The 12,328-nt window shown below is 37.0% G+C and overlaps 1 long non-coding RNA gene across 1 annotated transcript in view; it reads left to right on the forward strand.

The window, feature by feature from the left end:
* Positions 1-7: 7 nt before the first annotated feature.
* LOC117797225 overlaps positions 8-12,328 on the forward strand; it is a 56,732-nt gene continuing 44,411 nt past the window's right edge. The window contains exons 1-2 of the long non-coding RNA XR_004622144.1: positions 8-211; positions 4,589-4,641. This is a non-coding gene — a long non-coding RNA (uncharacterized LOC117797225). The remainder of the gene's footprint in view (positions 212-4,588; positions 4,642-12,328) is intronic.

A 12,328-nucleotide genomic window follows, 5' to 3' on the forward strand; every position in this document is an offset into this window, starting at 1 on the left:
AGCTGCGAGCACGGCGGAAGCGTCAGTGCGCGGGGCGCCTCGAGGCGAGCGGGAGACGAGTGGGCTGTGAGGCCGCTGTGGGGCGAAGAGCGACCTGTCCAGTTGGCGCCGCGCTTTTAGAGCACGTTTCCTGTTTAAATTATCCCTAGGAGTACTTAAAAATATATAAATAAATAATCACCCCGCCATTATCACACCTCGAAAAGTTAAGGTAATTCCTTAATATCACCTAATATTCACTCTCAGTTCAACTATTGTTTGGAAGATGCGTTTTATTGTTGTTTGGTCATAGGTACGCACAGGAGACCCCGTCCCACATTGTGTTTGGTCGCTATACCTATAGGTCTCTATTATCCTCTTAATAAATCCCATTTCTCTTCAAGCCATGGACTCTTTGGCGAAACAGGATACTTACCCTGTGGACCGTAACAATTCTTGCATTTAGCTCAGTTCTTACCGATGATATTTAACACGTGTCTCTTTCCTCTATGTTTCTCGAAAATTTAGTTGGCCGTAAAGGCCTAATTAGATCCTGGTTCCATTTTTTCGTCAGGCGAGCTTCATTGGTAGGTTGTGTTACTTCCTATTGCATCTCGGCCTAAGGCGTGTAATTTCCGGCTGAACCAGTGGGTTCAGGGGAGGTCATCCGCCTGACCCTCCATTATAGTTTCCCAGAAATCTTTAACTGAATGGTTTTAGTTTACAGTGATGAACGTTGTCTAGGAAGAGGGTCTGGCGGTTCGTTTGTGGCTTTGTTTTTCATCCTTGGCTTATCAGCTGTAAGGACCTAAACCCAAAGCCCCTGGTGTCCAAGTTCTGTGCCCCAAGAAAGAAAAATGAGAGAATAAGACCGGGAAAAGAAATGACTGAAGAAGGTGGATGTTGTTTTGAGTCTGCGGATCATTCTATGCTTTTCATAATTTAAAGTGCGCTAACAAATTACTTGTGGGCCAGACTGAAGCTGTTTTTTTTTTTTTGTTTCCTGACTGCTGAGAGCCTCTTCCAGAGCCACTTAACCTTGGTCCTGAGTGCTGGGTCTCTAGGTCCCACCTCCCTCACGGTCTGCTTATCCTTCAGCTATACTTTCTTGTGCAGAATCAGTTCGTTAAGAAAAATAGCTCCACCCAGCCTCATCCCTGTTTGAAGGCTTGAAGGTGTGTGTGTTTTTCTGGATATTTTCTGAATGTTGCTTTTTGTCCTATCCCTTTATTGAAAGCTTCATCCAGAAGGACAGTGTGTTAGAGGCATTCAGATTTAACATCTTAGATTTCGTTACTCTAGTCTTGTTGCTGTTACACAGATGTCCTTTTTTCCACTCTTGTGTTCCCCTACGGCGTTGTTCCTCCTGTTTCTTCTTTCCCTGTACCTCCTCCCATCTCCGTTGCATACCTTACTAACTGAACACAGTTATCCAGCTCACCTCTGCATTTATAATTACTCTCGTGTCTTCACAATACAAATTTGCAACATTAACACTATTGGCTTCTGCTAAGCTAAGAAATCTTTAAGATCCCCTATTTACATTTTGACAAAAACAATTCTTGCTCTTATCACTAGTTAGGCATATGTAAATCTTCAATCACTTTCTTAAGGGAAGATAGTGTTCTTCATCACATCTTTGGAAGTCATATAGAAAAGTTAAAAGAGAGGTGGTTTTTTATTTAGATAATCTTTTATTTAGATAATCTTTTGTGTCTTGAGTTAAGATTTGACTCTTAAGAAGAAAGTCTCAGTAGGCATTGTTAACAAATTGACTTTAGGAGAGATTGATTTAAAAGTTTTTACTTTATAAAAACCAATTAAAATATCACTTCGGGTGGCCCAGTCGGTTAAGCCTCTGACTCTTGGTTTTAGAGCAGGCCCTGATCTCAGGATTGTGAGAGTGAGCCCTGTGTTGGGCTCTGTACTCAGCCGGAGTTTGCTTGAGATTTTGTCTCCCTCTCCCTTTGCCGCTCCTGCTCATGCTCTTGCATGCGTGCTCTCTCTCTCTAAAATAAATAAATCTTGAAAAAATAAATAAAATAAAATATCACTTTGGGTCTCCCTTTTGGGGAGATGTATTAGACTATAATAAAATATTTCCTTATTTGTTGAGAAAAAATAAAAGATTTTTCTCAGCTCATCGAATTTTTTAATAAGAAAAAATGAGAGTTTTATTGTTATATTCTCGAACATTTGTACTTTACCAAAAATCTTGTCATAATAATTCCAACCATTTACATTAGCAGTGGAATAAAATAATATCTGTCCTAATTTAGTGGTATACAAAACTGGTGTATCTTATAATCAGTGGCATTTTAGATCAAAAGAGATGTAGTATCTCATTTTTCAGAGAAGGAAACTGAGGCTGGGATAAGTGTGTCATGATTTCTCTGGGCAATACTGTCAGTGGCTCTGTCATCTTCTGAGGCCAAACCCATTGCCCTTTCCACTGTACCACTAGTAGTATTAGCAATAGGTTACTATTAAAGAAGAAAGAAAAGAGTTAAAGCCTGCTATTTTTACAACCACATTTTTGAATTCTCGTTTGACCTCAACAGTAGTACTCACTGATAAGTGGAAGATCTATCTATTCTTTTTCTTCACAGAAAGAGAACATCAGTGATATGACACAATTGAAACATGCAAACCACAAGTCATTTTCTCTTTGGGAATTTTGCTCTAATCAAAAAGAAGAAACTCAACCCAAATCTTCACATTCTCTTGAGTAGGGAACAGGTGAATCACCTAGAACCAGAGCATCAATGATCAGCTTTACTTGGTGAACTCCAGCTGGGGAACAGAACTTACCAACCTAGGCCTTAGGTTGTAATCAGCACAAGAACTTCATAAATACCAGTGCCAGAGCCCTCCCCGAAGATTCTGATTTAATTGTCCTACGTTTCTCCGTCTTTCTCTACTGTGAGCTCTCAGCCTTCACAGATCTGCTTCAGACTTATCAGCGTCCTTTTCTTGCTCTTGTCTCCTTTCGTTTCCACTGGACACACGATGCATCAGGTGAAGCTTGTGTGAGTTCCCCACCGGGCCCCTTCCTTTGCTACTCCCTTCCTTTATGGCTCTTCCTCCTTCTCTCATGTTGTACTCATTGAGTGCCCAGTACTCAGTACTTCTCCTAAATGTCTCACCTAGAAAGAACTCCAGGGATCTTTCAAAACTCACCAGTCCTGGGTTTTATTTCTTCAGGGCTCTGCTGGTGAACCCCATTAAGTAAAATATGCTGGAGCACTTTTTCCCAAACTGGCCTAGTGATAGATTCTTAGACCTAACTTCTTACAGTGTCCAGAGGATTAGCCTCTGCCAAAGCATTAAAAGCATGATCCAGCGTATCTCCCAGATGACTTACCTGTGTTTTACAGGCTACTTTAAATGAAATGAGAAATTCGCTGTGGTAAGGCTGATGTGAGATATTTTTATGCATGGATTCCTTTCACAGCAACCAGTTCCTTTAATTTATAGCAGATAGTCTCATGTTCTTTTTCAATGAAGGAAAAAAAAAAAGACCAAGAGAGATTATCAGAGATGAGCTTCCTTAATTTCTTGTCCTAAATACAAATTTACCTACATACACATGCTTCTCTATTTCCTGTCTTCTGGTTTCAGGGGAGAGATATCCCGTGTATAAGAAAAACTTGTGCCCAAGTGGACAACTCCATTGTCTAGGCTTCAGAGAATACCCTCCTGGGTTTTCTGATTCCAATTCTGTGGAAATTCTGTAAATTGTAGATAACTGATAGCAGTGCAAAATTTGTCCTGACCAGTAGTTCAGTTGACTTCTATCACTATGGAAGAAGTTAGTTTTGCTTCCATTTGCACATTCATTTCAGCATTGCTTTACTTCATACAGATTTGTGATTTTTTAATTTCTCCTTTGAAGTTGTTACAACATCTACCTTCATTGATTAATACATTCAATGAAACCTTTAATCCATGTTCATTTTATATCTGTATGAAAGGCATGATTTTTACCTTTCTTTAAAAAAAAATTGTCTTTCCTACCTTTTTCCTTTCTCCCAGCTGTAATTTCTGGATACAGTTCTGTGCTCCAGGTATTTTAAGAACCAGTTACCTCAGGCCTTATGTTGAACAGTGGCACCCCCTGGGTCCTCTCAATATTGCAGGTGTGTAACATACGCATGTAGGAACCCTGCCAAGTATGGACACTTTCTTTGTTTTAAAGTTAAACTGTTCATAAGGAGGCTTCTGGCAAGCTCTTCACACCATGGTGTGGTGGGTCCAGAGTGTCATCTGAATGGTGCTTCCTGGGTTCCTCTTTCATTTCTGCCATTTTCAGTATTCTCATGTCTCAGTAGGCCAGGTGATTCAATTGGCTGGTCTTGCACACAAATTAGTTACAAAGATGAGCTGTGTGTAACACATTTCCAGTCATTAAAACTCAAATGTAGAATATTCCTTTAGATGGCAGGATTAGAAAACCCACCATCCACATTATGCACTTTGGGAAGATGTCTGTGGTGTATGGTGCTGTGAAACTTGGCCTTGCGGGATATCGCTATTTGTTATTTTGATCTATTTTAAATAAATGTATGTTATATCTACACACACATATATTTTTTTAATTGTCTTTTAGCAGTCTGTACGTCTTCTACTGAGATGCCCAATGGATTCACCTAACAAAACCAGGTATACTTTTCACCATTAAGTACAGCTTGTGCGCTACTTAACTGAGATATGTCTTTTTTTTGGGGCTCTGAAAATGACAGTAGAACTTGGCTGAGTCTCTCTTTTTTCCAATTTTAATATTGTTCTCTATTAATTTTTTGGTTTGTCTTTGTTTTGCTTACAGCAGTAAGTCACGGCTCACTGTTGGTAATTGTGATTGGGAATTTAGTGTTAAAGTCTGACTGTTTGGTGAGCTCTCTGCGCGGATTAAGGTTTTGTAGAGATCTAGTCTCTGTTGGTGGAAGACAACAGAGAAAATAGTTTGTTAGTTTTGTTTTCCTATTCGTTTGTTTGGGCTCAGATCAGTTAAGAATGTTGTGTTCCACCAGGAAGGAAAAGAGCTCTCTGATAATCTGAACCAGTAAATTTTTTTGTGCTTCTGTGTTTACTTTTGACTGATAACTGGAATTTTGGAATTAAAACTATAAACTCTGTATCTTTGTGAATGTCATATCTGTAATTCAGAAAGGTCTTTCCCTCATTGTATGAATGTGTAAATGTTTTCCTAAATCTAGGTGGTATTAATAAAGTAGATTATAAAATCTCCTAAATTAAAGGAGCCCTGTTCTGATTGGCTTACCAGATAAGTGCTTATGTAAATATATTTCTTTAAACCTCAGGAAATAAGGAAATGGAACTTAAAAAGTGCTAAATTTGAAAAGTATTTAAAAAAACACAGCTCAGAAACATTTTAAGAATTTAAGTTCACATAATTTAGGTAAATCTTTGGCAAACTAGTTTAATAATTTGATTTAATAAAAACAGCTATGTTTTTTGTGACTTATTAGTGTTATATGTAATACAAGTGTACATTTTTATTATACTTGGGTATGTTTTTCTAAACATATACAGGTTTTTGTTTTTTTTTTTAAGATTTTATTTATTTATGTGACAGACAGCCAGTGAGAGAGGGAACACAGCAGGGGGAGTGGGAGAGGAAGAAGCAGGCTCTCAGCAGAGGAGCCTGATGCCAGGCTCGATCCTAGAAGGCCAAGATCACACCCTGAGGCGAAGGCAGATGCTTAATGACTAAGCCACACAGGCGCCCCTAAACATATACAGGTTTATTGATCAAATAAGATAGCATTACTTCTACCTAATGCTTGCTTATGAAAAATGTAAATTTCTGTTTGACCAAATTGATCCTTATTCTGATGAATTTTATTTCATTAATAATTATGTTCTATAGAGTGTCAACCTGAAGATAGATTTCTAAGATCAAAGTAACTTAAAATCTTGGGTTGGTACTTGAATTGGGTTAATTAATAGAAAATCACTGGATACCTACATCATTTCTAAATAAGAGTTAATACTAAAGTATTAATTATTAAGTGTAGGTTAAAATTTATATACCTTTGGGGTACCTGAGTGGCTCAGTGGTTAAGTGTCTGCCTTCTGCTCAGATCATGATCCTGGGAGTCCCTGCTCAGCAGGGAGCCAGCTTCTCCCTCTGACCATCCCCCCTCTCCTGCTCGCTCTCTCTCAAATAAATCTTTTAAAAAATTTCATATACCTTTGTTTTTTATTTCTATATACTATAGAAAGATGATGTCTTTGGGTCATGTTCATGAACATGTTCATTTTTGCCACATTGAGAAGTTGTATAGGGGATATTAGCAGTTGTGGAAAGTTGTATTATATGAATTCATGAACTCTGGTAGTCTGATAAAATACTGGGCTGTGACAATTCACATTATTTACCACACTCTCCGTTTTCTCTGCAAAATAGAATTACTTTGGTTAAAAGTTATAATTATTACAAATGGTGGAGCCTACACTGAGAAGGAACTGTTTCAGAGAAATTAACTGTGTATGTGCTTGTATTTTTCCAAGAAAAATACTAGTTTTGTCCTAAAGGAGCCACATAAAGTGTTTTATAACATTACCTTATTTTTCTTTTAATCTTTCTAGCATCTGTAATGAGGTCTCCTCTTTCATTCCTGATGTTGATTATTGTTTTCTGTCTTATTTTCTTGATCTTTCTGGTTAGAATTTTATCGATTTTATTTTTACTTTACAAAAAAACCCCACAGTTTTTGGTTTCATTTTTTTTCCCTATTGCTTATTCATTTCTATGTCATTGATTTATGCTCTTTATTATTTCCTTTCTTCTATCTAACTTAGGTTTAATTTGCTTTTCTTTTCCTAGTTTTTTTTTAGTGGAAATTTAGATTATTAATTTTAGACTTTTCTTCTTTTCCAATAGAAGCTTTTAAAGCCATAAATTTGTCTCTAGGCAATTTTAGCTGCTTTAGCTGTACCTCACAAATTTTAATGTGCTATTTAATATAAACACATATTTTCAATGATAATTCAGGATATTTACTTTCCCTTTTACTTTTTTGTCACATGAATTATTTAGATGTTTATTTTATTTTTTTTATTTTTATTTTATTTTTTTTTAAAGATTTTATTTATTTATTACAGAGAGACAGCCAGCGAGAGAGGGAACACAAGCAGGGCGAGTGGGAGAGGAAGAAGCAGGCTCACAGCAGAGGAGCCTGATGTGGGGCTCGATCCCATAACGCTGGGATCACGCCCTGAGCCGAAGGCAGACGCTTAACCGCTGTGCCACCCAGGCGCCCCTAGATGTTCATTTTTAGTTTCCAAATATTTGGATTTTCTAAGTATCTTTGTGCTCTTTTTTTTCTAATTCTCTTGTGGGTATGATTTCAATTATTTTAAAATTAAGACTTGTTTTATAGCCCTCGTGAATGTTTCATGTGCATAGAAAAAGAATGTGCAGTTGTTAGCTGGAGTGTTCTATAAATGTTAATAGGTCAAGTTAGTTGGTAATGTTCAAATCATGTATATCCTTACTGACTCTTTGTACTTCTTCCATCATTTATTGAGAGAAGACTGATGAAATCTCCAGCTGTAATTGTGGAGTTCTCTATTTGGTCTTGCAGTTCCAACAGGTTTTGCTTCTTGTATTGTAAAACTCAGTTGTTAGCTACATATACATTTAGGACTGTTATATCTTCTAGAGGAATTAGTCCCGTTATCATTATGAAATGTTCCTCTACTGTCACAACTACTAAAATTGATCAAATGGACTTTGATGATTTATAAAATCATTTAAAATAGAAACACAATTTGTGTTTCTCCAAAGCCACATCCCCTTTATCCTGCTTTGATTTTTCCCATGGCAACTGTCTCCACCACACAATTTATTTGTTTTCTATCTTCTCCCACTAGTATAAAACTTCTAAGGAGTAAGACTTCATCCGTTTTGTTCACTGCTGTTTCCCAACTACCTGTCATAACATGTGATCTCAATAAATACTTTCTGAATGAATTAATGTACAAAAAAGCTGCAACAACTGTAAGAACACAGTATTTCCTGACTCCATTTGCTCCTTAGTATGATGGCCTCTGGTCACACACGGGCTATTTCAGAAATAACTTCTACACCCCACTGTGTTCTCATGATGTCCCACAAAGCAGTGTTGCCTTGGGTTCTCAGGTCTCAGGAAGACATTAGTGAGATAATTCTTTGTTTTGACTTTCTCTTTGTATCTCATCCCCTTCTGGCTAGCATTTAGTCCTGAATTGTCCCAGAATAGTCAATCTGAGGGACAGATGCCCAGACCCTGGCCCCTCAACCTGGACTCCTCTATTAGGAGCCTTCACCCCTTCTGGAGGGTCTTTAGGCCCCCATATATGATGGACTCTTTGGGCCAGGCTTTCTGCTTCTAGGAATGGTTTTTATACCCCTGGATTATAAGTTGAGTAGGAGTTTGGTTCTGATACCAAGACCCCAGCAACATGAAGCATTTATATTTCACATGTCTTTATCTACACTGTGGTTTTGTTCCCCCAGTGAATTCTGTTTATTCACATAAGCTGAAGGCTTTTGTTTTCCCAGGAAATTTAAGCTTCAATTCTACCAGAAAAACTGAAGCTATTGTAATATTTGGTAATGTAAACTGCAAGCAAAACATTTATCGATCAAATTTTCCTTGTGGAGTTATTTCTAATGAGGGGGAAAAAATCTCTTTTTAATTACTTATATGTTTGGGGTATCATGGAGAGATCCCTGGGTCTGATGGTCAGCGTAAAAATCCCAGCTCCACCCCTTGGACAACCTACACCTTCTGTGAAGCAGATAATAGTAATGTCTGTCCTGCTTGCTTCTGTGGATTGACAGAAGGATCTGTAGAAATGCTCAGGAAAGTGCCTTGTGTATTGCAAAGCTCTCCAAGTGTGTAAATTGCTGTTGTCACCATGAGAAGCTTTTTCAAATTTAAGATTTGCAGTGATGAACATTTTTAGTCATTAATTCAAGAAGAGCGTTTGGGTATTTTTTGCCTCAGAAGCCTTCACTCATCCTGAAGAGCGCCTGCCTACGACTCTTAAACTGGATGAAATACAACCCAATATCCATTGCCTGTTACCTTGGAAACTAGGACCATTTCAAAATACTAGAAAGGAGGCAGCAGTCTCCTCTGCTCTCCTCCCTTGGAGTGAATTCAATAAACTCCTATCTCCTTTAAAAACAAAACAAAGCAAAAATAAAATACTGGGAAGGAAACAATGTAACTGGGAGGAAAAGCACACTTGAGGCCAATCACCCTTTTCCCACCCAAAGCTTAAAATACTAGGCACCTGTTTAAATATTTCCTAATCATTTTTTAAAAACTTAAAGTTGGATATATTTGGGTTGTGTTTGTTAAATACATGATGAAGATGAGAGAGATGAGATTTATTTTCACTTTGGGGAAGTTAATGATAACAATGAGTGATGTTGAGCAATTTTCATGTGCCTGCTGGCTATCTCTATGCCTTTTTTGGAAAAATGTCTATTCAGATCGTCTTCCCATTTTTAAACTGGATTGTTTGTTTTTTTGCTGTTATATTTATGAGTCCTTTAAATATTCTGGATATTAACCTCTTATTGGTTATGTGATTTGCAAGTATTTCTCTCATTCAGTAGGTCATCTTTTCATTTTGTTGATGGTTTCCTTTGCTGTGCAGAAGCTTTTTAGTTTGATACAGTCACACTTGTTTATTTTTGCTTTTGTTGCCTTTTGTTTTGGAGTCAGATCCAAAAATTCATCTCTAAGACTAACGTCAAATAGCTTACTGCCTACATTTTCTTCTAAGAGTTTTATGGTTTCAGGTCTTACATTCCAGTCTTTAATCCATTTGAGTTAAATTTTGTGTATGGGGTAAGACAATGGTCTAGTTTAATTTTTTTTTGCATGTAGCTGTCCTGTTTTTCCAACATCATTTATTAAGAGACTGTCCTGGGGCGCCTGGGTGGCATAGCGGTTAAGCATCTGCCTTCGGCTCAGGGCGTGATCCCGGCGTTGCGGGATCAAGCCCCACATCAGGCTCCTCTGCTATGAGCCTGCTTCTTCCTCTTCCCACTCCCCCTGCTTGTGTTCCCTCTCTCACTGGCTGCCTCTATCTCTGTCGAATAAATAAATAAAATCTTTAAAAAAAAAAAGAGAGAGACTGTCCTTTCCCCATTGTGCATTCTTGCCACCTTTGTTGTAGATTAATTGATCATTTATTTCTGGGTTCTCTATTCCGTTCTTTTGACCTATGTGTCTATTTTTATGCCAGTGTCATACTGTTTTGATTACTATAGCTGTGTAATAGTTGGAAATGAGGGAGCATTATGCCTCTGGATTTGTTCTTTTTGCTTGAGATTGCTTTGGTAGAATTCACCTGTGAAGCTGTCTGGTCCTGTACTTTTGTTTGTTGAGAGGTTTTTGATTACTGATTCAATCTCCTTACTAGTAATTGGTCCATTCAGATTTTCTATTTCTTCCTTATTCAGTCTTGAAAGATTAAACCATTCTAAGAATGTATGTTTTTCTTCTAGGTTGTCCAATTTGTTGACATATAGTTGTTCATAATAGTCTCTTATGAGCCTTTGTATTTCTGTGGTATCAGTTTTAACTTTTCCTTTATTTCTGATTTTGTTTATTTGAGCCTTCTCTCTTTTCTCTTTTTTAGCTGAAGATTTGTCAATTTTGTTTATCTTTTCAAACAACCAGCTCTTAGTTTCATTGATCTTTTCTATTGTCTTTTTTGTCTTTATTTCATTATTTCTGTTCTGATCTTTATTATTTCCTTCCTTCTACTACCTCTGGGCTTCATTTGTTCTACTTTTTCTAGTTCTTTTAGGTGTAGAGTTTGGTTATTCATTTGAGATTTTTTTTTCTTGACATAAGCCTGTATCACTATGCACTTTCCTCTTAAGAACTGTTTTTGTTATATCTCGTAGATCTTGGTATGGTATTTTCATTTTCATTTTCCTTTGTTTCAAGGTATTTTTTTTATTTCTTTATGATTTTTTCATTGATCCAGGAATTCTTTAGTGGCATGTTGTTTGATCTCCACATGTTTGTGTTTTTTTCAGGTTTCTTTTTGTAATTGATTTCAAGTTTCATACCACTGTGGTTGGAAAAGATGCTTGATATGATTTTAGTCTTGGTTTTATTGAGACTTGTATGGTGGCTTAACATGTGATCTGTCCTGGAGAATGTTGCATGTGCACTTGTGAAGAATGTGTATTTTTGATGCTTTTGAATGGACTGTTCTGTATATATTAAGTCCATCTGATCTAATGTGTCCTTTAAGGCCAATGTTTCCTTATCGGTTTTCTGTCTGGATAATCTATCCATGGATGTAAGTAGAATGCTAATGTCCCCCTACTATTATTGTATTGCTGTCAATTCTTCCTTTAAGTCTGTTAATATTTGCTTTATATATTTTGATGCTCCTCTCTTGGATGCATATATATTTACAAATTTTTTTTTCTTGTTAGAATGACACTTTTACCATTATGTAATGCCCTTCTTTATCTGTTATTACAGTCTTTGTCATAAAGTCTATTTTATCTAATTTGAGTATAGCTACTCAGCTTTCCTTTCATTTCCATTTACATGGAATATCTTTTTCTATCCCTTCACTTTCCATCTGTGTGTATCCTTACATCTGAAGTGAGTCTCTTGTAGGCAGCATATAGATGGGTCTTATTTTTTACACATTGGTTGGAAGTTTTTCCTGTCAGCCCTTTGAAAATATCATGTCACCTCTCCTCACCTGCAAAATTTCTGCTGATAAATCTGCAAATAATCTTATAGGGGTTTCCTTGTAATGTAACAAGTTGGTTTTCTCTTACTGCTTTTCAGATTCTTTCTATAACTTTTGACATTTTAATTATATATGTCTTGGTGTGGCTCTCTTTGGGTTCATCTTATTTGGAGTTCTCTGTGCTTCTGGGACTTGGATGTCTGTTTCCTTCTCTAGGTTAGGGAAGTTTTCAGCCATTATTTCTTCAAATACATTTTCTGCCCCTTTCTCTCTGTCTTTTCCTTCTGGGACCCCTATAATATGAATGTTATTCTGTTTGATGTCATATAGGTCCCTTGAGTTATCTTCACTTTTTAAAATTCTTTTTTTTTCCTTTTTGCTGCTATCTTAGGGTGAGTTCCATTGCCTTGTCTTCCAGATTGTTGGTCTTTTCTTCTGCTTCATCTAGTCTGCCATTGACCACTTTAGTATATTTTCCAGTTCAGTTATTGTGTTCTTCAGCTCTGGGACTTCTATTTGGTAGTTTCTTATATTTTCTCTCTCTTTGTTGAAGTTCTCATTGTGTTCCTTTATCCTTCTCCTGAGTTAGGCAAGCATC

This window comes from Ailuropoda melanoleuca, chromosome 20, assembly GCF_002007445.2.
Source record: "Ailuropoda melanoleuca isolate Jingjing chromosome 20, ASM200744v2, whole genome shotgun sequence".
Classification (NCBI taxonomy): domain Eukaryota; kingdom Metazoa; phylum Chordata; class Mammalia; order Carnivora; family Ursidae; genus Ailuropoda; species Ailuropoda melanoleuca.